The sequence below is a fragment of the Magnolia sinica genome, chromosome 11, assembly GCF_029962835.1.
Source record: "Magnolia sinica isolate HGM2019 chromosome 11, MsV1, whole genome shotgun sequence".
NCBI classification, from domain to species: domain Eukaryota; kingdom Viridiplantae; phylum Streptophyta; class Magnoliopsida; order Magnoliales; family Magnoliaceae; genus Magnolia; species Magnolia sinica.
Window position 1 is genome coordinate 33,940,509 of NC_080583.1, and position 6,422 is coordinate 33,946,930.

The 6,422-nt window shown below is 43.0% G+C and overlaps 1 long non-coding RNA gene across 1 annotated transcript; it reads right to left on the bottom strand.

Moving 5' to 3' along the window:
- Positions 1-261: 261 nt before the first annotated feature.
- Positions 262-6,422, bottom strand: LOC131218337 (uncharacterized). The gene is made up of 3 exons (XR_009157651.1): positions 6,286-6,422; positions 476-702; positions 262-389 (listed from the first exon to the last, which is right to left on the bottom strand). It is a non-coding gene; the product is annotated as an uncharacterized LOC131218337 (long non-coding RNA).

Sequence of the window (6,422 nt, forward strand, 5' to 3'; positions counted from 1 at the left end):
ATTGATGGAAATAAGTTGGACATGACATAACTAAATGTCGACGAAGTTCATTCTAGCCCAGTATAATACAATATCCTAGCAAGCACAACCCTGAAACACACCATTAAAAAAAAAAAAAAAAACCCTCAGAAAATCATGGGTATTAAGGACTGCATTTAGTTACAAATTTCAGCTGAGTTGGGAATACCAGTTCTGTTCTTCGGTAACTCTTTGGAATGCATGGTCCATTAAGTAAACACTACCAGGAAAATGGTCGAAGGCTACCCAGCATCAACATCTAGAGATTTTACCATGATTCCTTCACATGATGAATTAAATGCATCTTCAAGAAATGAGTTCCTCATAGTCAATGTGCCTTAATCATTCAAACATGCTTCATCAGCTTCCACCTACAAAATAGAAAAAATAAGAGTTCCCAAAAAAAAAAAAAAAGATGATACAAACAAATGAAATGTTAAATAAATAAATAACTTACAATTATTTCCTTCACAAATTCAAAATAACCCAACTTTTCCTCATAGAATTAAGTCCTTCAAATCTGACAAATTTTAAAAGCAAGGATCACTTCTGAGAATTATAACAGATGATGATTGTTGATGGTAAAGGGAATTCATTTCAATGAAAATGGTAGAGGATAAGTGTAGCAGGTGAGAAAGGCAAAACATATGTCTTCACCTTTGACGTAGGGAGAAAGCCAATAGCCTGTAAACAAGAGATTTTGCTTTAGATCATGTAAATATCAAAGTCTCTTTTCTCTGATATTATAAGAAATGATCAATTCTATTTTTGTTATATAATATATATACAGAGAGAGAGAGAGAGAATTTAAATGAATAAATTCCACACAAGCATTCTATCATTTTCCACTTTCCTTTTTTCAATGAAGAAACATAAATTGAAAAAATAGCACTACGATGTATCCTGCCACCCGCTGATGGCCATGATAAAAATTTTGCATAGATTGATCCTGAATCCATCAGGTTGTTAACTAGAAAAAGACTTTCTTTTCGTTCTAACTTTCCACTTGGAGACAACTGAATTGATGGATAGGACCTTGGACTATGCCCATCATAGCCAGTCTTAAACATAAATCATTTTACTCTGTGGCTATAGATGACGATCTGGACACAATTGACAATTGTGTACCTATTCCCTTGAGGATTTAAACCACTTGCCCACATCTTTGCAGAGTTAAACAGTGGGACTCAGCAAACCAACGGTGTGCATTACCAAACCATGGGCCCCACTAGTCAAAACTGAAAACCCATGTATAATGTGGAAAGATGAGGGATATGTATCACATAATTCCTCTGTTCATCTGTGTTTTTTAAGGGAGCAGTAGAGTGCAAGAGTGTACCCTTAAGGGGAAGAAAGAAATAAAAAAAGGTGAAAGGGGGTGTAAGACCCTAACCCTAGTATGCATGCCGTTTCTTTAGGTCATGCAATCCTACCGGTTGAATCCCGGCAACCCGCGACCTTCTGGTAGTGTTTGCGATCGTCCTTGAGCTCAATCATGTTGACACGACTCAGATCGACCTGAAACCTATGCCATCTCGTCTGCATCGTCATCGCAATTCCGATGTTGCGTCCCGTGTGTCCATCCGAGTTATAGATCATAAGTTGTAGGTGCACATCATTTTGAGTCTTTGATCATGTTTGTGGGACCCACCTAGTAGGGTGTACACATTTTCCCATAGGGCCCACCCTAATGCACCTTCTCCCATAAGGCTACCCTAGCTAGCTACCTGGCCTACCTAGAGCCTAGCAACTCATGATGAGTTTTCTTCTCCAAAACCCATCATTGCTTCTCTAAACAAGAAAATCCATCATTACTTTCTCTTCCCAAAACCTTGCATTGCAATCATAACACCTCTATAACCACTCCTCTCTCTCCCTTCTCTTTCATTTTCTCTTCTTTCTTTCCTTGCCAGCCTTAGATGTCCAGCCCATCTTCCCTTCATTCCAGCCCCTTTTCTTTCTTATTTTCCCTCCATCTCACCATTACAATCCCATCTTGGCCATAGATTCATGACCCTTGAAGCTTGAGGTACATGGTGATGGTAGAAGCTTGGAGATCCAAGAGGTGGGTGCTCCCCTAGAATAGAAATTCTGATTTTCTTGCTTAGATCTTCTTCTTTCTTTCATGAGGGAGGTGTAGGACCCACCAATCAATGGTGGAGATCCTACATGATCCCATGGGTGTGGCCAACGGCCCACTATGTGCATGCATGATCCATGCATGGGGCCATTCTCTATGGGGCCCATCATGGTAGTTTTCTTAATATCATGGCACGATTGGGTCATCTAGACCCTAGATCCGTGGTGTGGGTGGCATCCCCATCTTAGATTTTGATTCTAGACCCATGCATGTTTAAGATCTAAGATGTACTTGTTAATGTATGCATGATGTATGGTTGTGATCGATTTTGAAGGGCTCATAGTGGCGGAGCCCTTCTTATGGCCGGATCATCTATCTCTCTCTCTCTTTTCCCTATTTATTTCCTAATGAGTGTGGCCCATTTGGTGGGCTTGGGACGTCCAGAAATTTCAGCAAGGTGGGACGCCCAAGTTGTCCATTTTCTAGACATGAGTGTCCTACTTGCTACCTATTTGTTCCATGCAAGGTATTGTGGCTTGGGATTTTACTCTGGACATTTGTGGGGCCCACTAAAGATGGCCACACCATGTCCTATCTGATGCATTTCTCCTTATCCTTCATCTTATGGGCTGGTATGTCCAGTTACATATTGTTGTCCAGAAAATTCCGGACTGTTTCATGGACTGATGTAGTTGATCTTTGGCATGGAGTTTACCCATGTTTGTAGCCTCCTTTCTCCCTGATGTGGGGTATCCGTTAGAGGAGTGGACCCCACCTTGATGTATGTTGAACCCCATCTCCATCCGCCCTCGACAATGCACCCAAAGGAGTAGGCCAATAGGGGTGGATGGTCCAATTTTCTGGACTGTCCAGCCATGATATATAAAGGGAAAACACTTTTATCAACTTGATGTTTTTGAGTGGCGGGCCACTTTTGTGGACCCCACCTTGTTGTACTTTTGAGGGTAATTATTGGCCACCCATTTTTCCCCTTTTAGGCAGGCCTGGGCCCACTCTGATTGATGTACAATGTTGAGTACAGCAACATTTTTATGCAGCGGATTTTTATTCCAACCTTGTTGTCCATGTTTTGATTGCATGATTGCTTGAGTTTATGGCCTCCCATTTGGCCCATCATGTAGGGACCCATCTCAGGTGTGTGTGGGCCACCCTTTCCAGCCAATTTTGGGGTGTTTTGCAGCTGGACTGGCAGCCCAGAGCTGGACGTTCCAGCTAGGCTGGCCGTCCACCCCATTTGGCCCACCTTAATGTAGTATTTTACCCAGCTGTTCCTCCATGTGTGTGGCCCACTTGGACATGGTTCACCCCCCGGTGGGACGTCCACAAGTGGGGCCCGCCTTGGTGTTTATTAGGGGTAGCCGTCCAGGCCCCCATGGGACCTCCCAACCTTGGGATGCCTAGCCTTATTAGACTGCTGCTGGACTTGCAGTCCAACAGCTAGCTCACTTGATATATGTGTTGTATTCTCTCCCTTCATTTGGTGGGGCCCACTGTGACATATGTGGGTCACCAGGGAGCAAGTATTTTATATAAATTAATTAATTGCTGGACTTCAGCAAGCCCAGGAAGTGGGTGGGCTGGAATTCCAGCAAGGGGCCCAAAGTTGTTGCCCATAGTCGTTTGTTTTGGGGTTGTATGGCCCACCAGATTTGAGGGTGTTTTGTACACACATCTTGCCTTATTCCTGAGGTATTTTTAGGCTTAATTAGTGCATTTTGAGGCCCACCTTTGGGCGGATTATGAGGGCCATAGTAGGCCAGATTTTTTGGGCCATCCAGCAGGCTCATATATCATTGAACGTCTACCTTTGGCCCAGCCTTATGCATGGGCTGTTTTCCACTATTTTGTTGAACTTGTGGGCTAAGTTATGGGTGAAATTGGGCCCTTGGTTGCCCACTTATATTATCAGTTCTTGGGCTGATGTTGTGAGGCCCGTTTTAACCAACTTAGACATGATTTTGGGCCATGTACTTGGGTTCATGGGCTGCCCATTTAGTCCAACATAATGTATGGATTTTGTAGCTTTGTTCTTGGGCCGTGATTTCCTTTTTGGCCCATATTATTGTATGTAGATTCGACTATTTTCCTTATGCCTCTTTATGTGAGATATGTGTATGTGGCCACCCATTGTATTTTAATCTAGGCTTTGGGCCTCGTATCTTCATAGCTTATAGTTGGATTGCCTTAGGGAAATGGTGGTTGAAAGTCTCCATTTGGACCCCTCTAGGCCCATTGTATCTTAGTGTGGTTAAACGCCCACCTTAGTCTCTTGCTAGACCCACTTCCTTATTACCATTAGGCCCATAGCATCATCTTCTTAGCCTAGTGGGCTACCCCAAACTTTTGGGCCCCCACTAGTAGTGTGTATCCTCCACATTTTGGGAAATTGTCTAAGTGTCTACACTTAACCTTGTAGAAGAGAGTACAACATCACCGCATACTTGGTTATCTTCATGACCCATTCCCATGTGCATCATATGTGTGCTTGATATGATTGGTCATAGTTTATATCATTGGGCAGGTTGTTATGGGACTCCCAGGGTGATGGAGTTGTCCCCTAATTAGCGCGCTGGATGCGCAGGATTGGATGCATGATTGATTGGTGTGATTCATGCATCTGGCATTACATAGCACGTTGACATTCGCCCTTGCTCCATCAAGGTTGTAGCCTCCACAGGTAAATCGTGGATGGCTAGATTGGACACCAAAAATGTTTACTTGAGCATTTAGGGCACGTAGGATGTCTTTGGGTGAAAGCCCCTAAACCTTCATGGTACCAGGAGACACCTCAACGTTAAGACTGAGTAGAAAACATGAACACATGAGGGCCTTATACCTTTAGGCCGTAACTCCCACTGTTGTGATGTCGGTTAAGATGGGGTTTGGCCTTACCCGCTTGAGTGGGGGAGCATAGCTAGGCTGAGTTTGACCAACTCGTGAAATAGGTCCGCTACCATCGAGACTCGCTGGTGATTGCATGTTCACAGGTGGGTAGTGAGGTCTCCTACGCTCGTTTGACTATGCGGGCTTATAGAGCGGCAGTCATCCTACAATACATTAGACCCCGGTGGATTTCTTATGATGAAACTGTACTTGATGTGCGGATTGGATATGAGGGCTGGCATTACTTCACATTGCATTTGCATCAGCCGTATAAGCCTTACATTGCATAGCCTTAGTACGGCTTACTGCATTCATAACTTAGCCTCGGCACGCCTAGAGGTGTTGGTATTGTTCATTGGCTCCTTTTACATTCTCCTTATTCTTCTGAACACCATTGCCACACATTTACACCACCCTCTAAGCTTTCTATAAGCTTATGCACGATTGATGTTTGTAAGAGATCCTAGGTCAGCGCAGTAGTGAAAGAGCTGTGGATTGGATTGGAGCGTGCTGAGGACCCGTTGTAGATATTTCTCTTTCTTATCTTACATATGTTCTTTTAAACTTTAGGTACCTGTAAAAGCTTAAATTTCTAGTGAATTTTGCTATGCGTTCCTATGGTTACTTTCTAAGATTTACTTGTTATGATCTTGGGTGAGAATGGGGTACTACGGAGGCTGTTGCGGCTGGAATTGGCTATCAGGTTCCTTGTGAGTCCGGTCACCAAGTCTGGGGTGTGATAATGGGTGCTAATTGTACTCCCCCACATGAGGGACACATGTCTGAGATCATATCCATTCATCAGGTAAGGCACAAGCATCAATTAGACCAACAGTCAAGCTAGTCCACACATAAAGTAGGCCATAAATGTGCTGAATATCCGAACATAGACCAATGATTAGTTTTTCTTACTTTCCATTTTCTCATAAAAGTGTGGCTCACATGACAAGTACATTGGTTTGAATTTTGGGCAAGGAGATGCTTGGATCAAATCTCTTACTCATGGGCCATGTTAGCACATGTGTAATGAAGCCCATCTAACCAGTGTCCACACATTCCTTCTGTGACGATGCCCTAATCTAAGAACGTGAAATGATTAAAGAAGTGAATAGGAGATCAGGGTAAATTCAAATTTGAGAGAGGAAGTGAACTTCAATATTATTTCTGTTAGGGAGTGTAAGATAGTTATGGCATTTACCAAGGAGCAAGTAAATACCTCAAATCAAAATGTTATAGATAGATAGATAGAGAGAGAGAGAGAGTAAAATGCCTTGTATCCATACTTGAAATCCACATCTTAGTCAAAGCTAGTATGACATTCACCACATCCTTGACATAAACTGGACAACGAAACTCCTCGTGGAAGAATTCAACTTCATCACCTCGAGATAGGACACTATTCATCCACTACAACACGAAG